Source organism: Dioscorea cayenensis, unplaced genomic scaffold (assembly GCF_009730915.1).
Source record: "Dioscorea cayenensis subsp. rotundata cultivar TDr96_F1 unplaced genomic scaffold, TDr96_F1_v2_PseudoChromosome.rev07_lg8_w22 25.fasta BLBR01002027.1, whole genome shotgun sequence".
Lineage (NCBI taxonomy): Eukaryota > Viridiplantae > Streptophyta > Magnoliopsida > Dioscoreales > Dioscoreaceae > Dioscorea > Dioscorea cayenensis.
In genome coordinates, this window is record NW_024088418.1 from 33,508 (window position 1) to 61,310 (window position 27,803).

Below are 27,803 nucleotides of genomic sequence, written 5' to 3' on the forward strand. Positions count from 1 at the left end.
ATCGAATTATAATTATACATGTTTTTTTTTCTAATTTGTTTTTCCAAAATTGGAGTGGTATTTTCTGCCATTTACATCCATTTGAAATGTCTACTTGGAGTTGGTCTTTCATCTCTTGTGTTTGCTTCTTTCTATGTCTTATCAATCTTTTGCAATTTTCCTAGTATTTGGGGCCAAATAAATAATATAATTTTATTTTAATAATTTTTTAATTATGTCATTATTAATACTATTCTTTTACTCCTTTAATGGCAAATTTAAGTTGTTTTTTTATTTTTTTTGTTTTATAGTTTTTTTTTTTAAAAAAACAAGGTTTTTGTTATTCACAGAGCAAGTGAAGAACTTGAAATTGAATGTAGGGAGTTTCCAAAACATGAGTTTGGTCTGCAAATTTTTCCCATCAATATTTTATTTGTTTAATTCTTTTGGTTATAATTAGCTGATTTAAAATTGAAAATAACCCAATTTTATAAATTCATTAACTTCCAATTTTTATTGATTATTTATTTGTAAGTCCATACATATATTAAATTAGTCACTAATAGTGGACTTTTTGTTACTAAAAGTCAATTATTCGCATTAAATAGGGATTTTAATGCTTTGATTTGAAACTATAGTTGCTACAAATAATCCTTTATTTTTACAATAATAAAAAAAGGCAAAGGGATAACATGTTTGTCAAGAATGGGATTCGAACTTTTTATATTTTTTAAGAAAACATATTTAGAGAAAATAAATAAATATAATATTCATATGTTTTTATTATAGGTAAAGTACATGAGAGTTAAGTCATGAATTCTAAAATCATGGCATGGAAAAAATATTTGTTATTATTATAATTTTAGAGTTATGATAAAGGAGTTCGTAAAATTTTATCCAAATTCTTCATGAAAATATAACACATGATCACTTATTAAAAAGTTAGAAGGATTTATATTAAAAAATATTTTAGCTATTATTTATAAAGGTAAAAAAATTTATAAATCTAATATTATGTTGTAAACCTAGATAACTCATAAGGGGGCAAAATTGGAATGTAAGCGTGCCATGCCCAATAATTACAGGGTCAAATAAAAGATATTAAACGATGAAAATATTTTTTTTTTCCTAATTTAGCGTTTTTTTCTATTGTCCAAATAGCCTAGGCCATCACATGATTCACATCAATATCCAATCAACACCCATGTGCTGATTGAGAAATTTTAAAAAGAAAATTATTGGTTTTTTACATTTTTAACATCTTCATCTTTTTATAATTATTTTAATAACTTATTTGTGGCTTTTTTAACTTAATTTTTTAAAAAATTGTTATTAAAATAAAAAAAATATTATTTAAAATTAGAATTATTATTATTAACCTGAAAATTATTAAAAACAAGAATTATATTAAATTATTCTATTAATATTAATATTATTATTATTATTAATAGTGATAATTATTGCAGTAAGAATTATTTAAAATTATTTTTATTACTATTAGTAAAATATTATTATTATAGTGGGAATTATTTTGAATTATTTTATTGGCAATTTCATTACTATTTATTTTAAAAAAATACTATTTTCCCACTTGGTTGGGTGCACTCGGCCGCTCGCGCTACGCTTTCCATCGCTCAAGACATGACGCGCACATCCCTGGTACGTCCGGGTGGATGCCGGTAAGCCACTTGGATCACGATCGGGTGCCAAGTGGCGCTCGCGGCGACCCATTCCCTAGCTACTTGGTTTTGTCGGGCTAGGTGAAACTTGACCCTAGAGGGTTTCATGTGATGCCAAGTGATGTGGTGAGCGCGATGGACCGAGATGCCGGTGTCGCCGCCACTCGATCACTCGAGTGCGCTCCAATCAAAGTCATGATCCGGACGTGATTTCACTAATAAAATAATGTAAAATAATTTCCACTAAAAATAATAATATTTTACTAATTATAATAAAAATAATTTTAAATAGTTCATACTTCAATAATTACCACTCTAATAATCAAAATATTAATAAAATAATTTAAAAATAATTTTAGTTAATAATAATAATTCTAATTTCAAATAATGTTTTCTATTTTAATAACAATTTTAAAAAATTGGGTTAAAAAAGCACAAATAAACTATTTAAATAATTATTAAAAAAAAATGAGGGGTTAAAAAGCAAAAAAATCAGTAACTTTTTTTTAAATACCCGGTCAACAACCCAACACCACATGGGTGTTGATTGGACATTAATGTAATGGCCCTAAGGCCATTTTGACAATAATAAAAAAGGAAGGCCAAATAAGAAAAAAAGAACCCTTCATTATTATTATTATTATTATTATTATTATTATTATGAATAAAGTGGATACACTATCGATTTATTAGAGAGGAAAGAAACTGTACAAACACAACATAAGCCAACAAACAACAGGACAAGAGGGACAAGCACTACCACAAACTGGACGAGAGGCGGGATGCTGCCACCAAGGATAACACACACCTCAAAACAACTGCAGAAGAAAAAGGAAGAAGGTGGAAATCAGCATGAGGATAAAATAGCTGAGAAGGCGAAGTCCACCATCTAGTATTCGAGGCATTCTCAAGCTAGCGAGGGGAGTTGATAAGTGCTTGAATGAATATTTATTGTTATTTTTATTGTTATTATTATTATTATTATTATTATTATTATTATTATTATTATTTTTATTCTTCTTCTTCATAGCACTTTGCATGTAATTATTAAATATATGATTGAATTGGTGCTTAATTCGCTTCTATTTCGTATTCAAGTTAGAATAAGGATGAAGAATTTGAAGAACTTGATAAAAGAATTATGATTAAATTCTATTTTCTGTGTTTACAATCATATCACTAATGCCTATAAGTAGAAAGTGAAAAGAAGAAAGTGCCAGCTATACAAATAGTCCAAAAGTGTAGTACAGCTGGATTTAGACATAAAAGCTAGATCTAGACGTAAGGCTAGACTAAAAACATAGTTAATTTCTAACATAGGACATATTGATCAAGAGGAACAAGTTTGAGGCGATTTGAGCTAATTTTGAAAGAAGAATAGAGTTTTTAAAGTGACTTACGGGCGAGCTTAAAGGGTGCTATTACAGTGCGTTTATGGTACTGTAGTAAATCACTATTTATGAGCACTGTTACGGGCTAGTTACGGCTGTAAGCTCTAACTCAAAAACCTTACGGGCAATTGTTATGACTTTAAGGTTACTGTAGTGGCTGTAAGAAACCCCCAATTCTTAAGTTATAAAAGCCAGAAAATTAGGGCATGTGGAGGAGCTTCTTCTCTACTCTTTAGCCCCCCTTTATCGGGTGATTTAAGGGGTTTATCCTTCGATATCTTACCAAAGAAGGAAGAAAACAAGAGGGAAAGGTTAGGAGAATGTTCAAAGCTTGAAGGGAGCTGTTCGTGGAGAGATCTCAGCGGTTATTCTGAGGAATCTTCCAAGAACTTCATCCATCCAAGGAGATTGCGAGCTTTATGGTTGTTTTGTTATTCTCTTTATGTATTTTAATTCCTTTGGATTGGATTGTTGTTCATGGAGAACTAATTTTCATGATGTTTGGGTATAGTTAAACTCTAGAGTTTATTTCTTTGACATTGATTATTGGATCTTTGATGCTTAAATTGTTTACTTAATTGCAATCTCATCCATTTGAGTCTAATTGTGTGATTGAATGCTTGGTTGCTAATAAGGTGAAAGCCCTAGCTATCATACCTTGTATTGCTAGGTGACGGGAATAAATTCCCACCGAGCATAGACTTGCCGCAATTCGAGAGGATAGCGGGCACACTTCTAGTTTGGGTGCTTCTGAGACTTTGTCTCCCGCAATCCTTTTGAGTGGGTTAGTGATAAACTCCGTGCTCCTTGCAATTATGTGGAGTGAATTTTAGGAGAAATCGCATTTCTACTCTGCATTCAAATTAGGGGTAATCTCTCTCTTTGAGGGAGATTATCTACTTAAGAGATTGTCATTATCTCACAGTGAGGTTTCATAGGGTGTTAATGCGATTGTGTGGATGTCTGTATGAGCTCTGTACCTATTCAGTTACTTTTTGCCTGAGAAATTAGGGTTTAGTATAATTCTAGAAACCTCTTAGTTTAAATCGGATTGCATACCTAGATAACCTTTTATCATGTACTTTATAACCCTAGACGGATACTATGCCTGGACATCGTCTCTTCTCTTGATTTCTCTTTGGGTTTATTTCTGTATTTCTTGTTTTTGCATTCTTTTATTCACACGCACCACTTCTTTAGTTAGCCTAATTTTTGTAATTAGGGTTATTACTAGTATTCACTTTCTTCCATGTGGACCAACACTCTGCTTTACGCATACTTTATTACGTGATCGGCACATACACTTGTGTCCCTACCAGGAGTGGATCACTCATGGATAGTAGGCGAGGTTATTGAACCGGTGTGGTCTTCTTGTTTAGTGCTCAGAAAATCAAGGGTGTGCCTAAGGTTCCGAATAAAGTCACTTAGGAAACAATGTGTCGGGTCCCTAGCTGCAGAGATCCAAGAAAGCAGCATATTAATAATTTAAGAAATAACTGAATGAGGTGAGTGTGCATGCATGTTAAAAATTCTATTGTTTCTTTCAAGCCATAAATTCCAAAAAAATAGCCCTTAAAAGGAGACCCCAAAAAGGTCGAAGTTGCGCTTAAGTGGAAGGAATCCAGGAAGTCCACACCTCATAAATGGAACAGGGATGTGAAAGCAACCCTAAATTGTGTTTGCAAAAAATGCCAAATGCGGTTAGAAAAATCGCATTTAAGCATAAGATGATCCACCTATTCTGAGCAACTGTGGTACAACACACATGTATATGTAGCACATTGGATATTACAATCTTTTTTTGCTAGGTTGGTAAGAGTTAGAATTTTGTTATCCTAAGTGAGCCAGCAAAAAAGGGATATTTTGCTAAGACATGCTACTTTCCGAAAGTGAGGATAGAGGGGCTACGGAATGCACAGTGTTTTGATATGAACCGCCAAATCGTGGTTGTAACAGTAACTGAATGAATCTTAATCGTCAAACCTTAATTCCACTAAACCTACAAGAACCTAAACTAAAAAAGAAACACAGGACAACCTACCCATTACTCTCTAGTTCTCTCTACAATGGGACACTGTTCCCACCGGTGGAAGATAGACTCATTAATGGGTTGGTAGGGTTGATTAGTGTTAGGTTGGTGTTTATAATGTTTTGTTGTTGGTCTAGTAGAAATAAGGTTGAATGGTTCAAATTTATTAGATTACTATGCTAAAAACGATTGAACGATTTAGATCAAAAACTATACAACCTACTTTTACTGTGTTTTTGTTCATATACACATTAATACTGTTCACTACATAGTGTATAATCATTGGACAAAAATTCAACAATTGATACCAACATTCATAGTTTTTAAATTAACTTTAAAATTTTAGAGGGCATTTTTAGAATTTTATACTGTCTCACACTTGTACTATCCACCAATCTTAGAGCTCACAAAGTTATTTTGGACAAAGAAAATTACTTAATTTTGAACTTTTGAAATATTATTTTAAACAAAAATAATTATTCAAATTGGAATTATTTTAAATCACCTCTTGTGAATTATCTAGTTATGGGTTTGATAAATAGATTAACCTTTGGAAAATAGCTCAAGAGTGTCATCTTAGGATCTTCAACTTTGACTATGATAATATATCATCTAATTGTTATAAAGAAAAGTGAGGTTTAATTAGTTCTTGGTTTAGATAATTCATTGTGTTATGTGTGTGTGAAAATTGATTGAATGAATTAAAAAATAAAAATAAAAACAAAAATCTTTCTAATCTTAGTCAACTAAGATTAATTATTAGTACATTTTGATAAACACTGAATACTAGAAAATACACATAATGAGTTAATTAAAGCTACTAATCTTTGAACAATGATTCCTAGAAAAATTCTTTTATCTAATTTTTATATAAAAACATATTTTATACTTATTTCTACATATATTTAGAGCTAGTTAGCTTAAGCAATCAAATTCTATTAATCTTTTGAGTAATCTCTCTTATGGATAAGGAAGTTTTTATAAAATAATAAGCATTTTAAAAACAAAACATGGCATTATATTAAAAGAATCAAGCCTTACCCTCCAAACCTTTTTAAAGATTATTATACTTGGAACTAGAACCATATGGTTGAATTTAAAAATAAAAAAATTAAAAAAATAAATAAATTACCATTAAAACAAGGACAATGCTAGTTGTCATGGATAACACCAAAGTTGGAATGCAATGGAGGAACAACTTAAGATTATGTATTTATTCATTAGTGGCAAAATATAAATTCTAGTCAATTAAGGGACATGAACTTCTATTATTTAAATTTATGATCCTAATTGAATTTGAAAACTTTGTTGTGTTCAAGCTTTGATTGGAATTTAAATGTATGAAATATATAATGTAAGTAGTGAGACATATAGCTATTCATCCAATGGGGTATGTGGATTTACGATGGGGAAAAATTAGCTTTTGACTTTTTTAAAGAATATTTGATGTTGTAGGTATACTAAAAATGTGTATATATATATATATATGTCTAGTAAAATTAGATTTTCAAAGTGATCAAATCTCCCTCTACTTTCTAAACAATATTATATAATTATAAAATATATATGCAAGTTAATTAATTTATATATTTGTGATTGGAGTGGCTGGGAGTTTAATTATATGATAGACTGGTTGTAAAGGAAGCCATTGATAATGTTGATCTATTAATGTTTTCTCCCTTCAATGCACGTCGTTCTTCAGCTTTTTTTATAAATATTATACATTTTATTTTTAATTACTTAAATAAGTTAAATTTAAAATATTTACATTATTAGGCAAAACGGTGGCAAAGTCACCGTTTTGCATATTTGAGCTAAAAAAAGGGTGACACATTTGCCCTTTTTTAAATTTTTTTATATCCATTGTATATATATATATATATATTCATGTAAGGCAAAAGCTTCATAGATCCTCAGTAGAACCTCCTCCTCCTTCGAAGAACCTCAATATGAACACCAAATAATACAAAAATACTTGTATACATTATAATATTAATCTCCAAATCAACTTCTCTTTGTTTCTTGAAATGTGCACCATTGTGATTCAATGTTTCTTCCCACCTCACTTGGTCTGCCATTGACCTCTAGCACTAAGCAGCAACATTCATGGAGACTAGTTCATCAAGAAGAGCGGGTAATTCTTCTAGTGTGTTTTTCAGGATTTCCCAGCTTTGCAAGCTGAGATCAGTGGGAGTGTTTTCATCCACTGAAAGCAGAAAACCAACACACTAAGCCATTGGAAGAGACTTTGGGAGAGTTTGTGCTGCTTTCTAAGCTTTTCTCCAGTATTTTTTATTTGAAGTGTGCTTATATTTGTTGGAGAATTGACTGAAGAACCATGCTGTAGGACGCATGGTGTGTTGCTGTGCACGTCAAGAGATCCTGTGCATGTTCTAAGATCCATTTTGATCCTGCCAGAACTACAGAAGCACGCATAATACTCTGTAGACTTATCATGCATTTATGTTTTGGTGGCTTATGTCTTGTTGCAGTCAATTGTGGCAAGTACTAGTTGTGATAGTACTGTACTAGGGGCATGTTAGCATAATGTATGCTGGGTGTTCTCTGTTTTGAATATATGTAAGTGTTTGTTCACATATGAAAACAACTTGATGAAGACTCAAGAAGGCCCTGTATGGTTTAAAACAGGCCCCTAAGGCCTGGTACAGTAAAATCGATTCATACTTCACCAAACAAGGCTTCAGAAGAACTGAGAACGAGCATACATTTTATAGGAGAATCGAAAAGGATGGTACTACATTGTTAGTATGTATATACATTGACAGGGGTGGAACCAAGGTGGGGGCTAGCAGGGGCTGAAGCCCCCCCTCGGCGCCGGACAAAATACTTTTTAAACAATATAAGATTTGGTGGTTTTCGATTTTTCTATACTTAATTTTATGTAAAATATAATATTTGGACACATAAAAGTGTGGAGTGTGGAGTGTGGGTGTGCTTGAGTGGTTAGTGGGTTTATCCATAAGGTTTGGGTTTGATCCACCCAAGTTCAAATCCCACTTGGTGCATATTTTTCATATTTTATTTTTAAATTTAAAAATTACTATTATTTCAAAATTTTAATAAAATAAATCTTATATACAAATTTTAGTAATTTAAAAAAAGTTTGAATTGATCATGAGGCCTAACATATATACATATATGTTAGAGTGAAACAATAAAAGTTTTTTTTATAAACAATAGTTTGGTTGTTTGTAGTGAGGAGGGTCAATTTTACCATATTTTTTTAAAAAAAATAAACTTTAGATGTATTTTTATTAGTTGAATTATTGAAAATCTCATATATTTTCTATCGGTAATAACAAAATTTTAAATTATACTTTATATTTTTTTAAATATGTATATTCAAATTTTGGTTATATTAGCACATTATTCTTCATTTAAAATAATTATTTTGTTAGATTAATTTTTTTACTTTTTTTATTTTTGTTTTTGCTTTTTCAGAACTTCTCTACCATCGTAGTCCTGGTCTGGTCCCTCATGACGTTGATGACATAGTGTGCACAAGCCCATCATTTGATCAGATTGCAGAATTTAAATAAAAAAATGAAGAAGCATTTTAGCATGGCTGATCTTGGTTTGTTGAGTTATTTTCTTGGGATGGAAGTGGTGCAAGACAAACATGGTGTTTTTGTTTCTCAGTGCAAGTATACTCAAGATCTTCTAAAGAAATTCAACATGTTAAAATGCAAGCCACTACCAACACCCATGCTTTACAAATGAAAAATTACAAGTTGATGATAACTCGGGTGATACAGATGGGCATAGATATAGAAGCCTCGTTGGGCAGTTGATCTATTTGACGTACACTCAACTGGATATAGCGTTTACAGTTTTAGTGTTGTCCCGGTACATGAACAACCCTTCGAAGACACATGCTGGAGTAGGCAAGCGCGTGTTAAGGTACCTTGCTGGTATGACAAATTATGGACTATGGTATACTCGCGGTGTTGAGTGTAAGCTGGTTGGTTCTTCCGACAGCGACTGGGGTGGAAGCATGGAGGACAGGAAGAGCACCTCCGGAGTAGTGTTTGGTTTGGGTTCTGCAGCCATTTCATGGATGTCAAAGAAACAGGAGGTGATAGCACTCTCGACAACTAAAGCACAATACGTCGCACTCGCAGCAGCAGGTTGCCAAGGTTTGTGGCTCAGGAAACTAATGGAAGATTGTGGTATAGGGTCCAAGGAAACTACTGAGATCCGGTGTGACAACAAATTTGAGATCGCTATTGTTAAGAACCCTATACACCATGGGAGAACCAAACATGTTGATATAAAATTCCACTTCATCCGGAACCTGGTTGCAAATGGCACAGTTACAGTGAAGCACTATAGCATTGAAGACCAACATGCAGACCTTCTCACAAAGCCGTTATCTATACAAAAACACATTATGTTGAGAAGTCAGCAGGGTGTGTGTAATCTTTAGTCAAGAGGGGGTATGTTGGAGAATTGACTAAAGAACCATGTTGTAGGATGCATGGTATGTTGCTGTGCACATTAAGAGATCTTGTGCACGTTCTGAGATCCATTTTGATCCTGCCAGAACTACAGAAGCACGTATAGTACTCTGCAGACTTATCATGCATTTATGTTTTAGTGGCTTATGTCTTGTTGCAGTTAATTGTGGCAAGTACTGGTTGTGATAGTACTGTACTAGGGGCATGTTAGCGTAATGTATGCTGGGTGTTCTCTGTTTTGAATATATAAGTGTTTGTTCACGTATGAAAACAACTTGATGAAATAGAAGAAGTTTCAAGTTTAGAACACTATCCTCTTGTATTTGTAACTTTGTTTCCTTCACTTTTTCTATTCCACATAATTGAGAACAATATTGAACATCAGCAAGCTCACATCTCTTATGAACTTGGAAAAATTCAAGGCTGCTGATGAAGTTCTTGTGTCTCAGTTGGAGTTGGATTTCTGAAATGTAGAAATGATGAAGTTGGTTGAGAATGGTGTTTGTTGTGTTTATAAAGCGTTAACGCCAAGTGTTTTCTCTGATGCCTTTAGATTGTCATATAAATTTGTTCATGGCTTTGCAAAGCTTGTTATTATATATATACAATGGATATAAAAAAAATTAAAAAAAAAAGAAAACAAAAACATATTTACCATTTTTTAGCTCAACTATGCAAAACGGTGACTTTGTCACCGTTTTGCATAATTGTGTAAATATTTTAAAATTTACTTATTTAATTAATAAAAATAAAATGTATAATATTTATAAAAAAAAGCCTCATTCCTTTTCAATAGATAATTAAGAGTTCAAAATTAAACTCAATATATATATATATATATATATATATATGATTTTATTTTAATTTTTTAATAAAATATGAAAATAAAACCACGTTAAAGACATGCATAAAGGTGGAGTTACGTCAATCCCTCAATAAATTTTTCCTCTCAACCTGCATGTAGCTAAGGTTCAAAGAATTTTTGAAATATTAGTTTTGAACTATTTTTATCTTAAATTGCTTTCATAGTTCTTATATTGTCAGCAAAATAATAATTCAAAAAATAATAATAGGGAAAATTACTGTTTACCCATCATGATTTTCAAAATTTTCTAAAAACCCCTCCAACTTTTGCACCTCGGACAACCCTTCCGTTATAGTTTAAATTCCTTTTTACTCCCTATCAATCAATTCAAGTGGGTCCATGTTATGAAATTCCATTTTTGCCCTTGCAAATGGTGGGAAAAATATTGCTCAATCACATCATGTCCGACCTTTATGCATACAATTTTGCATTTTTTTGCCTTCCTGCTTGCTTATTGTCAAACAAAGTTTAGAAGGCTCATTACATCTTCATCATCATCATCATCATCATCATCATTATCATCATCATCATCGATCTTCTTCTTCTTCTTCTTCTTCTTCTCCTCCTCATTTGGTTTGTTCGATTTGAGTTCTGCAGTTTTTCCGATAAGGTGAGAATTTCTTTGTTGCTCTCACTTTGATCATTTTGTGGGAGAGTAACAATTTATAAAAATTCAGGACTATTATGGAGAGTTTTTGTGCTATTGCTAGATACAAGAGGGATGGACGAGTGCTAATGTTCATAGCGCTGACTTCTTGGGAATCAGTGTTAGCTGAGATATGTGAGCGATGGGGTCACGATATAAACTGTGTCAGGGTGAAGTTTATCACACCCGATGGACATAAAACAGTTTGTCCAGTAGAAAATAAGGTTGACTTCCAGCGCATGTGTCATGTGTACTCCATCTTCAAATGCGCTGTAGTCGATTTTGTTGTTGAGACAGATGATGTGCCATCGTATCCTAACGAAAATGAGTTCTTCTCGTTGTAAGGTTCTTCGACGTTCTATTTCCATAAAAAAAAGCTCTTCTTTTATGTTTATCTAGTTGTAGAAGTTAATTATTGTTTAATTATCCCAGTTTCTGTTTAAATATATCAAGTCTCCATTTAAAAACTATCTTCTCCGCTTAAATTATTCTATTTCTGTTTAAATATTTGTTTTAACGTTTAAATTTTATAGTTATCCTTTAAATATTTTGATGTTTCTGATTAAAATCTTGATCGTTTTTGTTTAAATTAAAATAATGACAAGAATTTGGATTCTGGGAGTGCTTCTGTTCCACCTCATGGCGACCCTGACGGTGTGGCATAGCTTCCTTCCTCGTCAGATCAATCTGAAGTGTTGTCATTGGATATCGGACAATGTTTTCAAGGCGTTGAACATTTTAGAGACGCACTTGGTATTTTGCAATCAAATGGAATTTTCACCTCAAATCCCTAAAGAACGAAAAACACCGGGTGATTGTGGAATGCGCTGCCGATGGTTGTCAATGGCACCTTCATGCATCAAAGGAATATAATAAAAGTACTTTCAGAATCAAGACAATCACCCGTCATACTCTTGTGGTGGTGGAATTGGATCGGTGTCACATCTGAAAGCTTCCAAAAAATGGGTAAGCGCACGAGTGATTCAGAAGCTCAAGGACCGGCCATTGTACAAGGTCATCGACATTCAGAATGACATGTTGCAGGAACATGGTGTACACATTCCATATAAGCAGGCTTGGTTGGGAAAAGAGCATACCCGGGTGATCCTCGACGGTAGTGACATGTCCAGCAATGATTTGTTTCTTTGGCACGTGGATAAGGTGGTTGAGACAAACCCCGGTAGCATTGTGATTGTGGAAAAAGACGGTGAGCGTTTTAAATGTGCATTCTTTTCTTTCAATGCGTGTATTGTGGGATTCAATAGGGCTTGCAGGCCGCTGCTGTTTGTCGATGGTACCCACCTCCTTGGAAAGTATCGGGGTACTCTACTGGGTACCCCAGGCAAAGATGGAAATAATGGTTTTTTCCACGTCGGCTTTCGGTATTGTCGACAATGAGACCGATGCCAATTGGAAGTGGTTCATTTCCAAGTTAGGTGATTCTTTATACAATGAAGGAGATTATCAAGAGATAATTACATCATGTCGGACATGTCTAAGGGCCTTGTAAACGCTATTGCGAGAGTCTTCCCTTCTTTCCTACATGCATACTGCCTTTGACACTTAGAGGCCAATTTTATGAAAGCCAATGTCAGACTTGGGAAGGCATTGAGGGAGAAGTGCTGGTCCATATACTTTCATATTACGTGGGTATTCACGGCTAAAGAATTTGATGATACTGTGAATGAACTGCAGGCCACATCACCCGAAGCCCATCAGTGGTTGATTCATAAATCAGAGGTGAACACTGGGGAGAAATGTATTCAAATGTCGTGGAGTCGTTCAATGCGTGGATCAATGAAGCTCGGCATTTATCGGTGATGAAAATGGTCGACTCCATAAAGTATTCGAATGTTGATTTTATTTAACACGTAAGATTTGTTCTTATCCTATAAAAATTATCCTTACTGTTCAAATATCATTGTCTGTGTTTAACTACCTGGATCTTTCGTTTAATTTATTATCCTACCATTTTCAGAAAATGTGTTTTTGTTTAAATATCAATGTCTTTTCTTAACCTTGTTTAAGTTTTCGTGTTCTACGTTGTAGGGAGTTCAAGTTGATGCGCATGTTATGCAACCACCGTGAGCAAGTGAACAAATGAGACACCTACTTATGCCTAGACATACATTCGAAGGTAGAGATACTTGTTGAGGAAAGCTGAAATCTTCAAGTTGGTCATTGTGTCGATGATCGTTATGAAGTGATTGACCAGTACAACAACTCTGTAGATCTTGCCAATAGAAGTTGTTCATGTCGCAGATGGCAAGTTTATGGTATCTTGTCCAACACGCTTACGCTGCAATAATGCAGACAGACACCAATGTTCATCGATTTGTTAGCGGCTACTTCACCGTCGACAATTACAAACTGGTGTATAAGGAAGCTATATTCCTCATACCTGACAATGACAAGCCTATAGACGAAAATTGTGAACTGTGTTTATGACCACCTGTGACGAGAAGGCAACCTGGGTGTCCGAGATGAAAGAGAATTGAGTCGCAAGAGTCTGAGGTCCGTGAGTTACATTACAGCCGCTACCACTTGTCTGGTCACAATCGTAGATCTTACAATGAAACTGTCACCGACTAGGCATTGTAAATAAACAAATTTTTAAAAAGAAACAAACTTATTTAAGTGTCAACTTTTGATATTTAAACAGATAAAATCTAATTTCCTTCTCATTTTTTGTTATTTAAACGTAGATTAAATGTAGACACCGAAAGTTAAACGGAAATGCTTATTTTTAAACATTAACATATATATTTAAATAGAGATATTGTTGTTTAAACAGAGAATACTTCATTTTAAAAAGAAACACGGATATTTAAACATTGAAAACTTTGAAAATAATGAATTGAATTTAAGTTAATAATGACAAAACTGTTTTACATTTGAAAATAAACAATATCAGGTCAACTCTGTTTCCCCGGCAGTCGAAGATCCCCTTTTCTCAGTGATACCGGCTGTGCTCCCTTCCATATGTATGTGGGCAATATACTTTAATCTCAAATAAGGGATGTCCTTTTGCGGTAGCCGTAGCTTTTCATCGTCGAGTAATTGCTCAATAAACCGCATGACATAGACGTCGCAGTCAACACTTTCTTTTTTTGTCATGGGGTTTCAGTGTCGTGAACTAGCTGGTACTTTACGGTCACCGTATCGACAAACTCCGTCTCGATTATGCAGTCGAATAGTCTCCGCTGTCGAGGCATACAATTTGAGATTAGAATACCGATTATTTATCAAATTCTATTAATCAAACTGTATTTATCAAAGAACTTACCATTTCGAATGCGTCATAATCGTACTCGTCACTTTGGCATGAAGAATAATGCATGTATTCTTATTTATTATTGTCAAGGACCACGACATGGAAGTGGTCATTCATGATTATCGGTAGGATGACAATTTCAACATCATGCAGGTTGCGGGCGGCATCTCTGATCATAGCGAAAGTCGTGTCAGCCGCGTCTTCCGAGCTTTGACATAAATAGTGCCAGTGGTCGTGTGATGAAAGCGTGCTTCTTATAAGGATATGGTACTCTGGTCAGAGATTTTTGTATTATGCATACGAAAGCGTCCATCACATCGTCTGTCACCATCTCCTTCCCATTAAGTAGTGTGAATAGTCTGGCCCGTGTGGTGCTGACAGAGTCATTCTTCCATACGACAATCCTGTGGTTAAATGGTAACAAATATAATTAAACAAAAACACAAAATCTTAAGTGGAATATATATATATATTTAAATGATAATGTAAATATTTAAATGGTAGCTGACAAGGTTAAACTGTAAAGCAATCATTTAAATGATAACTCTAATATTTAAATGGAAACTACATAACTTAAATGGGAACATATATATATTTAAACAATAACTTAAAAACTTCATACTTACATGTCCATAAAGCAGTTGAGGAAGATCTTTATCAACTCCTGCTCGAATTTGTTGAGGCATGATTATCGAGGGTATCTTTTCTTCTTTGGAATAAAATCTTTCTGAACTTCTTCATATTGTTGGTTGGCAAGGACATATCTTTTGTTTTTTTTCGGTGACGTTCCTTTGCCCTTCATCAACAACTTTTTTTGGGATCATCATGCGGCATTGTTGTTGACGGTTGTTGGTGTTCAGCACCAGCAGCATCTTCCTTCGATGTGGCCACGATGACAACATCAATCGGAGACACATCCTTAGATACTTCTTGTTGTTGTGGGATTGTGTCTACCTTCGATGCGCCACTGTCGGCCGCCGATTCCACCGTGACGGGGATTTCGTTGACAATAGAGTCAACGATCTTCTCAACCACGACCATGGCAACAACATCAACGAGAGACACATCCTTTTGCTGCTTCTTGTTGTTTCGAGCTTGTATCTATCTTTCGATGCGGCATTGTCTGGCCGTCGGTTCCACCGTGATGGGCATGTCATCAACGGCAACAGACTCAATAACAACATCAGTAGCCGATCGTGCTGCTATTGTTTCATTGTCAACCGGTGGTGGACAGAGAGGCATTATTATTTCCCCCTTTTTGTGCAAGCCTTTTCAAATGTAGCCGTCTTCGAATGGCCATTCCGATGATGTCCTTGTCGTCAAATTCTGAGTCTATCACACTGACGTCCATCCCGGGTACTTCATTTGTTTGGAGGGACGTCGCTGTTGATTATGACCGTCCATCCAATGCCTCAACCCGAGCGATAAGTCGAGGGAACTCACTCATCAATATCTGGCACTCCTGCAGAAGAGTTGCAGTGACATCGTCGCCTATTGTCGTCGAGGGGCTGCCATGATCAAGAGGGCTGTGGCGATCGGGGGGACTGTCGTGGTCAGTGGGGATGTTGATGTTGGGCGGGGTAGGGGAGCTTCCCCGGCGTCGAGGAATGCGTGCGTGTGTTGGGCTAGAAGTAGGGGAACTGCGTCAGGCGTGCACGGAAGAGGTTGGCCTCTCATCTTGCCTTCGAGCAAGAGGTTCCGGAGCAATAGCATCCCCCCGCGGGTTAGCCCAAACAAATATATCTTCATCAGTATTCACCAGAACCAGCTCAGAAAACTAACATATGTATATAAAACAATCTCAGCGAAATCATTCAATTTAAAAAATACCAAATGTGTTTAAACATTTAACTTATATATTTAAATAGTATCACATATATTTAAACAGAAAACAAATAGTTTAAACACTAAAGATTATTTTTAAATAGAAACTGCAATTGTTAAATGCTAAATACTATATTTAAACATTAACTACTATTGTTAAACACATTGTTCATGATTTATTACCTCCTTTCCTTCGAGAGATGACAAATTGGTTTCTATTGACACCTACTTCCTGTAACTATTTTCACCGTAACACAGCATCCTTGGGGTCTTACCAAAAGCGGACTTTCTTTCCGGTTCCGGTCAGCTCATAAAACCATATATTCAGTGCGACCGAGCAACCCTTAATATATCCCCGTGTTTGGTCTTCTTCCCCAGGCATCTAGCTTGCACTCGAGATATCCATAAGCCAGATGTCCATAAGCCACTTGTGCATCACCTGGGCCATGCATATCGCCCCATGCCAGGTAGGTCATCGACATAATCAAGGATCTAATTCGGAACTAAGTATAAGGTATTTGGGAAGAGGATCGTATCCATGAGGTACACCATCAGGAGTTTGACAAAATTTTCTTCTTCTTTCCTCTGTCAAAAAAGTTGCTCAAGAGTTCTCTTGATGGATTCTCTGTATTTCTCATAGGTTTTTGATAAATACCCCTCTTCGAAAGTTGAGCATGTTTTCTTCTTATGAAAGACAAATGCATCTCCATCGCAACGTAGACCAAGAACTAGAGCCACATCTTCAGGCCTTAAACTCAGCAGGCTTGCCCCGATCCTGAATTTATTGTTGTGGCCATCGTATCTTTACAATAGAGAATCAAGAAGGTTCTCTTTTGGAATACAGCTTCCAGCTCAATGAATGCTGCAAACAGTGTCCTTTTAGATGATCTCCCCGTATCGAGGGGTCATGTAAACTTTCAATTCAGCCAAGGTCTTCACTACCAGTGTCAAGTAGCATCACCCATTAACTAGGTTTACCGCCATAATCACAAGTTTGCGACAATAACAACACATTCAGTGGTATTCACAAATTTTTAAGCGGAAAGATAACTTTTTAAACGGAAACCTCTATTCTTAAACAGAGATAACACTTGTTAAATAGAGATCTAGTTTATTAAATAGAAACCACAATATTTAAACGGAGACATAATGTTTTAAACTAAAACTAATTTCTTAAACGGAAACCTCATTTGTAAAACAGCAACCATATCAAATGAAAAGGGAAACGTATATTATAAACATTACACAAATCATAACAATCGAAAAACTCTTTCGATTGTGTACACATATGAAAATGTAAAACAAAACAAAACCCTAGTCTAGAAATCTCCCTACAGACTAACAAAACCATAACCGAGAAATCCCCCTATAGACTTCAATATCTTCCAATAAAAATAGAAACACAAAACAAAACCGAAAAATCTCTCTTTGTAACAGAATAGTTAAAATAAAACCATAATCACAACTTCTTCAATACCTTAGATTACAAAATAATGAAATGCCGAATACTTGCGGGACTTCTCTTTCGAGACACCGGTGGAAAGGAAAAAGCTGAATTTACAGAGGATGTCCAGGCAAAAACAACTTCGGAAAGAGAAAAGCTGAAGAGGCGAGTTGAGAAAAAAAACCATATACGGCTCCAGTAAAGGTCGTCTCTTGGGATTACCCTAAGAAAACCCCCCCACTGCCTCTCAAACCGGTGAAATGATTGCAGTGGCACGACTTCCCATGCAAGGGGCACTTTTGTCCATAAAATTCAAAAATAACTCTGTTAACCACCATTACATGCTATGGGGGTTTGGAAAACATTTTTTTTAAAAGGAAGGGGTTTTTAGGGATTGCCAAATTAAGGTGGTGTTTTTGGCAATATTGCAAACTTAAGGGGGTTTTTTTTTTGGCAATTTTCAGTAATTAATATTAGAAATATTATTTAAAAAAATATTAATTAAGAATTTTTTTTTTAAATAACCTCAACTGATTGTTTGATAAATGCATCGAGCTTTGATAATTAAAATAAACAAATAAACAGAATAAACTTTCTACGATATTACCCATTTGGAGTTCTAATTATTAACTTTAATGGAAAATATCTCTGTTTTCTGACCCACTAACCTTGTTGTTTCCCTCATAATTATCTGCCATAGATAAATATAAAGTTAGCTTTAAATGGAGAATAATCATAATATTTTTTTTTCCAAATTTTCCATTTAAAATTATAGTAGATAACATATTAATTTTGCTTTTTAGTAAATGTGGGTAAGCCATGAATTCTTGGAAAAGAAATGAGTGCAACTTTGCTATTCTAGAGTGGTTCAAAAGAAGTTAATTAAGAGAGTATTAAGTTTTGTTCGATTTAGATACAAAAGACATGATTATATGAGTTGTTTATTCTAATAATTTTCACTAATAATGAAGCTACACTCTTTCTTCTTGGTGCGCACGCCAAGATTGCTCTCATGGTGAGGGAGAAGAGGACTAGATCGTAAACTGGCGAGTCAACCGGATTTCGAGGTTGCTGAAGGTCTCTGATCGGCGATGGTTGATGGTCTTTGATCAGTGATTGTTAGTGAGCAAGTAACTAAGATGGAAGATATGGATGATCGAGCTATAAAGGATGAGAGAATCCTAATTGTTGAACCATTAAGGGAATTTTGAAGATGATTTCATGTGAAAATATGACTGTGAAGGATAATTCAGATGGAGGTGATGGTTTGGTGAAAGGTAATTGTTGTAAAGTAGATATTGTTGAATCTTATAGTATGAATCAATGTTTTTAATCTAAAACTTGGGCTACTCTCTTTGCTGATAATCGGATTAAGGAGAAAGGCAGTGAGTTGATGTTTGTAGCACCATCTATTTCGATGGCCAGAGAATTGTTAGTTTCATTCATATGAAATAGCTCATGAGGAGAAGAGATGGAAAATGCACTTTTGGGTTCTGTACATGGTTTGCAACCAAGAATGGAGAGATTTAATGCTTTCATCCAGGCTAAATGGGAAAGGTATGGGGTTATAAATGTTTCAAGAGTGATTGCTAACTTGTTTTTTATCCAATTCTCTGATGAAGAAGGATGTGAAAATGTCATTAGGGATGGTCCATTTAATTTTGACAACCATCCAATTGTTTTAAAGAAATGGCATCCAAGGTTGAGTATGGACACTGTTGTGTGTGCTTTACCTATCTAGACTCAATTACCTAGTTTTCCATGAGAGTTTTGGACAATGAAAATGCTTAGTAAGATTGGCAGTATGCGTGGAAAACCACTGTATTGTGATAAGTGTACTCTATCTAAAGCAAAGTTGGGGTATGCTAGAATACGGGTGAAGATGGACTCTTCTAGGGATTTCCCTGATATAATTGAAATGGTGGATGAATATGGAGTTTTTTTTCCAACAGAAAGTGATATATGAATGGAGGTTAACAGTTTGTTCAATTTGCAGGAAATTTGGACACTCTAAACATGAATGTATATATAAAAAACAAGAAAAGATGGTATGGAAAGTGAAGAGTACGCCAGAGAATATGGAAGGTGTTCAACAGTCTACTAATGTAGAGAGGCATGTTACAAAGAGTCTAGTTAATATGAGGATAGAAAATTCTAGAAAGGGCATTATGTAGAGTAGAATGGGGGAGACATGGAAGGAACTTATGAAAGGTTAGGTTGTCAGTTTACAAGAGAAAGCATGTGTAGTAAATGACTAAATTGAAAGTCAAGAGTGTTTGAATACAGAGGTAAAAGATAGTGGAATTTTACAAAATTGTATAAATATAGGTGATAGATCACCTAAGATGACTAGTAGCCAAATGAATAGTCAGGAAAATCTATCAGAATTTGCTCCTAACTGCAACAATAGCATTTGGTATTCTAGAGAAGGCTCAGGAAAAAGCTGAAGTTTGCTATACAGAGGAAAACAAGATGTAATGACATGGGTAGGAATGGCAGGAATGCTAGCCTACCAAAACAATTGAAGAATGATTTTATCCTAGAATATTAAAGGAATGAATAGCCCTCTAAAGCAATCAGAGATCAAATCTATGATTACTAAACAGATTACTGTTATGGGTGTTCTGGAGACTAGAGTAAGGAGGAAAGAATATGTTTAATATTTGGACTAGACTGAATTTACATCAATGGAGTTTTGAACATAACTATCTGACCATTGAACAAGGGACAATATGGGTTTTGTATGGCACTCAATATATCAGTTTAACAGTGATGGAAGTTAATTTATAAATTTATACATTGTAAAATAACTTGGGATAGTGATGAGTTCTTCTGGACATGTGTTTATGGGTCTTATGACCCAGTGTTTAGAAGGGAGATGTGGAGAGATTTACTAAGGATTGGATACAACTTGAGTGAACCTTGGCTTATACAAGGTAATTTTTATTCAATTTGTAGTAATGAAGACAAGGTAGGTGGTGTACCTATAAACCCAGGAGCTACAAGTGATTTCTTAAACTTAGTGGAGGTGTAGTATATTGGTTCTAAATTCACATGGACTAACTATCAAGAGGGGGGAGGAGAGTTTAAAGAAAGCTGGATTGGTGTTTTGCAAATCAGGAATGGTAAACAAAAATGAAGGAACCTACTTGTTCTGTGATACATAATACTGTATCAGACCACTGTGATCTTCTAATTGATTGTAAAACCTCACTACTAAATATGAAAGTACCATTCAAATACTTTAATATATAGTGTGAGCATCTTGATTTCTTCAAGATTGTTGAAAGAATTTGGAAGAGTCATATTCAAGGATGTAACATGTATAGGGTGTACAAAAGATTGAAGATCTTGCGGACAGAACTGAGGGGACTTATGGAAAAGAATTTGATAATGTATCAAGGAAAATAATCCAATGTAACATGTATAGGGTGTACAAAAGATTGAAGATCTTGCGGACAGAACTGAGGGGACTTATGGAAAAGAATTTGATAATGTATCAAGGAAAATAATCCAATGTAAAGTTGATATGAAAAAATCAGAGGCAAATTACATGATGAACCATTTAATGCGCAGATTTCAGAAGGAGGAAAAAAAATATTATGGTTCGGTTACAGAAAATTGATAAATTGGGAGGAAAATGTGTTAAGACAAAAATCTAAATGCCAATGGATTCAAGCTGGGGACAAGCTAGAATTCAAAATTCTTTTTTAGAATGTTGTAGCAAAGGAAATCTAGAAATTATATCACCTAGCTGACCCTTACAAATGGGGAAGTGTGTGAATATCAAATTGCTATAAAAAAAAGGCTATCTTAGAACATTTTTAGAGATTCTTGGGCACGGCAAGAACTAGTAGTGATGTTTTTGACAGCTCAGAGTTTCAAGATATGATACTTTCAGATGATGGTAGTTAATTATTATCACACCTGGTGACAAAAAAAGAAATTAAAGAGACTTTGTGGAGCACTAAAGATGACAATAGTCCAGGACTAGATGGGTATAACATTTTCTCTTTTAAGAAAACTTGGAGCATAGTGGGTAAAAAAATTTGTGGAGCAATTCAAGATTTTTTTCTCAAATAGGATGATGCTAAAGCAGGAAAATTCTAATGTTATCTCACTTATCCCTAAGGTGATCAGACCACAACAAGTAACATATTTTAGACTTGTATTGTGCTGCAATGTTATATATAAAATAGTATCTAAAATCTTGTTTGGCAGATTAAGGAGAGTGTTGGAACTGCTAACATTCATATCAATCAATCAACTTTCATACTGGGAAGAATGATATCTGAAAAATATAATGTTAGCTCATGAACTGCTAAGAGGATATCATAAAAATAAATTGATCTGTTGTTCTCTAAAGACAGATTTACAAAAAGCTTGTGATTAAGTGTCGTGGGATTTTTTGGAAGAAGTGATGGTGGCTTTCAGGTTTCCACTTCATTTCATCAAATTAATCACGATGTCTATTAGATCATTTATGTTCTCAGTCATGATTAATGGACAGATGGAAGGATATTTCCCGGGAAGAAGTGAATTAAGGCAGGATGATCCCATTTTACCTTTGTTGTTTGTATTATGCATAGATACCTGACCAAAACTTTCCATAGAATGACCAGAAGTGGCTTCAAGTTTCACAGAGATTGTGAGGGGCTTAATTTGAGTCATCTATGTTTTGCGGATGATCTCTTTGTTTTCGCAAATGGGGATGCCAATTCTATTGAAAAAATTAGCAAGGCTTTGAAACACTTTCAGGAGGTCTCTAATGCCAAATCTTCAAAAGAGTTCATGAGTGTTTTTCTCAATAGTTGAATAACCTATGAGAGTATAAATCCTGAATATTATGGGATTCAAGGAAGGGGTTTTACCAATAAAATACCTAGGACTTCCTCTATTTTCATCTAGATTGAAAAATGAGCACTAACAAGAGCTAATAGCAAGAATTACTGCTAGAATTGCAAGCTGGACAACTAAAACACTCTCTTATGCAGGGAGAGTCCAACTTGTGAATTCAGCTCTATCAAGTATGCATATATATATATATATATTGGTGTTTAGTGTTTAGTGTTTATGTTGCCAAAAGCTATAATCCAAGCGGTGGAAAAGTAGGACATTTTTATGGCATGGAATAGATGAAAATAAGAGAGGAGGGTTAGTGGCATGGTCTTCAGTATGTTAACATAAAGCTTTGGGAGGATTGGGGTTGAAGCCTATACATCTATGGAACCAAGTTGTATTGATAAAGCATATATGGGAATTGATTATGGAAAAACAAACATTGTGGGCTATATGGGTGGTAAGGATCAAATTGAAAAAATTAGGCTTCTAAGTCATTACAAAGAATGAAGATAGTAGTGGGATTTGGATAAATCTATTAAAATTGAGGGAATTAGCGAAGCCTATATTCTACCATTAGTTAGGGGATGGAAAGAATTTTTCATTCTATTTTGATCCTTGGTGCAATGGATCATCTATTGTCGAATTATTTCCAGAAATAAACTTCAGAGATTCCTACATAGATAAAGGTTCTCTTGTATGTGATTTTTGGAACAATGGATGCTGGGTATTGCAGGTTAATTAGGTGGGATAATACAATAGCAAGGATCCTTGATTTCCTCAATAGACAATTTGCACTGAATGATTCTAAATTAGATTGTATTGTATGGAAGTTGAAAAAGCATGGCACTTTTAATGTTAAAAATGTTCTGCAAACCTTAATACAACCTCAAGTAAGAGTCAATTGGGCAAGAATGGTGTGGTCAGCTAGTAAGAAACTTCGAACAAGAGATAAACTATTTCAATGGAGAATCTCTAAATTTGATACATGCATATTGTGCAATTCTACTAGAGAGGAGATTGAGCACTTGTTTTTTAAATGCTCCTTCTCTAGAGCAGTATTGATAAAAGTGTTATGGGCAATTAAAATGCAAAGAAGACCATTGGCCTGGAATAGAGAAATTAGCTGGTTCACAAGAAAAGCAAATGGAAAATCTTTACTTGTAAGGATGAGAAGAATAGCTTTAACAGCAAGTGTATATATAATTTGGAGGGCTAGGAATTCTGTGATTTTTAAGCAGCAAAGAGTGAGTACAAAGGAGGTGTTTGAGCAAATTCAGCAGAGTATGATAACTGAAAATACATAAGCCAAATAATCAAGGAGAATGAGGATAAGAATACTATACTGCATTGATGGGTTATTGGATAAAAATGAGAAAAAAAAACATATTGTATATATTTAAGGGATAAACCAAGAGTTTCTGGATGTTTACCTGTGAAAAGTGGAGGCTATTATAACGGTAGTCTGGAGAAAAGAAATGTTTTGACTAGGCAACATATGGAAGTAATGGGGATTTGTTTGGGTAATGAAGGTAGGAATTTTTCTAAAGTGTTGTGATAGATGCATTAGTTGTTTTGTTTGGTTGTGCTGCTTCTGTTTTTGGCACCCAATCGACTGGAGCAACTTTTGGAAACCTTTTTTTTTTTAAAAGGGCGATAAGCGCCTAATCAAGGGGCGGACACGTGGGGGAGCCACACTCTACGCCACAATGCCCTCACCTTGCGTTGGGCGAGGATCGAACTCGGGGAGCCACACTCTACCCAAGATGAAAGCTCTACGCAAGGGATCCGGTGCCAATTGACCCAAGGGCCGTTAGCCTTTTGGAAACCATGTTTTTAAGGTTGGCTTTTATTAATATACTTTGGTTTTGATTGATAAAAAAAAATCACTAATAATTCAATAAATACGATCCAAATTTATTCATTAGCATTTATTGTCCTCAATTATAAAACAAAAATCATGAAATGTTTTCTTGAAACAAAAATACAATTTCATTTGGTGCATAGGCGTATTAATTCCAATTAATGTCATGCATTCTTAGCCTTGATACTGAACTTGCAGAAGCCGTTCTTGATGCAACGAATCATTATATTTGCAGAATCAATACCTATATATATATATATATATATTATAAATAAAAACATTAAAAAAAAAAAAAATAAAATTCTTAATAAAGAAATTTAGAAGAACCTGCAAGGTATGCGCCATGAACATAACCATTGTAGTGCTCACTTGTGTGTTCTCCAGTGAAGTAAACTCTTCCGATCGGTGCCTTAGTATTAATAATGATTGTGTGTTAGTTAATTAATTATTTTAATAAATACATATTAATAAAATATGGAATAACATTTTGTGTTTCAATGAAGTTTTTCCATACTATTCAAAAAAAAAAAAAGTTTTTCCATAAATGATACCTTACTCATGGGTAAAAATATATATTATTGTATCTAATGATTGAAGTTTCCTTCAAAAAAATATTATCTCAAGTATCATTTAGTATCTGTAGAAATACATATAAATTTATAAATTTTATAAAAAATTATTATTCAAAAAGTAGAAAAGTTATGTAAAAGGAAACATATAAACTATATAGTTATATATGTACATGAAATATTAGATGTTTAGAGATGCACATGTAAAAATATATAAAAAAAAAATATAACAAACATTTCATCTATCTTTTCTATGAATGATAAAAAGTAATTAATTACGTTTTGAAGTACATTATATGTAGGAATATCAACTTTTCATGGATGTTCACTTGAAATGAAAGACTTCACAAAGATATATTTGGGCTTTATAATGTCATATGTACGTGTGTGTATATATACACACCATAATTAAAAAAAAAAAAAATTCAAACAGTTCATAAGTGCTTACCCTCATGTGATCAAACTCATATCGATTTAACCCCAATCGGCCAGTTAGAGAATGAGCCTTTATAAAACCTATCGGACCACCATTTCGGCACGAGTATGTCTGTGGCATTGGGTATATTTTCCCCAAACATTTTTCTCAAAACCTCCATAGCTTCTTTCTTTGTGTTATTATCTGATTGTTGTTCTATTCTTCTAGATTCTTCATCTGTCACCGTGACTAATAAGACATGAGACCCAGGGAACTCTGTCTCAAAGTGCTACAAAACATAGATTTTTTTTTTAAAATAATATATACTAAATAGTGATATTCGCATAATTATGAATTATTTTAAATTTAATAATCGTAATTTTGTTTACCTGCCATATTGGATAGTAACCTCTTCTTTCACTAGCATATAAGAAAAATTCAGTCCCATCTCCAGTAGGCCAAAAAGTCGAATTGAATTTGAGAAAGATCTTAGTATAAACAGACATATCAAATTGATACATTGCAATGATTTTTTTATCCTGTTTAAACATTAAAAATGAAAAGGTAATGAGTTAATTGCATGCACAACATATTTGGAAGGTGTTTTGTTAGAAGTACACTAGGGAATTGAGTTTTAGGTTGAAGCTTGTTTTTTCGTTCTAAAATATAAACATATCAATATGGGGCATGCTACTTATTTAGATTAAGAACATTTTATTTTTATTTTTATTTTTTTATTTAATTTTAGATAACTTATACATTTCTTTAAATAGCTTATGTCAAAGATGTTTGGCTTTTACTGCAAATATATATATATATATAGAAATTATGATTAATTTTTTAAATTTGTATAGACAAAATAAAGATAATAGTATGATTATTTATTGGAAAAACAATGCCAACAATAGGGTGAGGGTATAGGTGTGAGGTATTAACTTCACGTTTATGCAAACTCCTATCATGACTTACCTACAATTATCAATATATATATATACCTCTTTAAATAGTATATTTATATAATCATAAAAAACTTAGATTATATATATAAACTTAAATTTTTTTAACTAGATATAACATTTCTAAAGGTCCCAAATCTAATACTTATTAATTATAAGTGATATTTTTGTAAAATAAAATTAAGAAACTATAACATCATCGTCATTATTATTACTATCGTTATTATTATATAAATATTTTTTTAAGAAATAATAAACCTTGAATTCAAAGAACTTACAGGCAAGGGTGGAGTAAATTTGATGAGATTGGTTTGAAGAACACCAATGCTCACAGAGACCATCACATAGTCTGCTTTGTAAACCTTGCCATCTTCTGTAGCAACAGTTGCCTCCCTTGCTGAATAACTTATACGCCTCACTACCTACAATAATATTTCATAAATTAAATTCTAATCAAAATATAACAAAACAAAGTTTCCAAATGTTAATTATTATCATCATAAACTTATATAATATAAGTTCATGTCCTATAATTGATTAGTATTTCAATTTTGCCATTGTACCTTTATTGCATGCCAACTGACTTTATTGTTATCGACAACACTTGCAATAGCATTGTCATTATTCTAACGGTTCTTATTTTGAATATATATATATATATATATATATATGTATGTATGTATGCATATATATATATATTCAACCATATGCTCTAGTTCAAAGCATAATAATAATAATCTCTGGGGAAGTTTGAAGTATTTGAGAAGCCGGATTTGTTAATTAGATAAACCATATGCAACCATATGCTCTAATTTTTTTATATTTACCTGATTAAGGATGAGACGAGGATCAACAAAGTTTCCATGTTTATCCGACTTCAAGAACTGGTGTGCCAAATGATATACCAAGCTTTCATACCCTCTTTGATCGGCGACGAAATGCAACTTGTCGCCGAAGTTGGCGAAGGTCGGCAATGGCACAGTGTTCTGCATGCTTGTCACTCTTGGTGGCTCCGCAAATTCATAGTCATATGTGTAGTAGTCTGTCACCATGCTCACTGGATCAGTTGGAACACTGCATTTATAAATTCATAACCCTAATTAAGCTTCATATGCTCATAATTATAGAACATATACATATATATTTATATATATATATATGCTGGTAACTATGAATGATACATGAAGATATATACAAAGTGATAATGATTAATTAGTTCAGCCTAGATTTCCAATATTCACCTTCTTTATGTAATGAGATCTACAAGTATGAATTGGAATTGAAAGATAAACTAAAGTGAAAAGGAACCATAAATTAATCTTCCTAAAACTTGAACATGCATGCCTTATGCATCCCTTGCCTTTTCCCTAATGCCTTGTCCGTCGCTAAGTTTCAAAAAATCTCCTTTTTTAATCCCATTTGTTTTATTTTAATCATACATTTTTAAATTACTATTTTACCTTTATCTATTATATATTTTTCATCTTTTATCTTTTTTCAATGAGCTCTACCCTTGCTTGGTAAGCCCTAACAAGCTCATCAAGGCTAGTA

At 33.8% G+C, this 27,803-nt stretch overlaps 1 pseudogene; it reads right to left on the minus strand.

Moving 5' to 3' along the window:
• Positions 1-24,377: 24,377 nt before the first annotated feature.
• LOC120257340 lies at positions 24,378-27,334 on the minus strand (annotated as a pseudogene).
• Between the last annotated feature and the right edge of the window lie 469 nt (positions 27,335-27,803).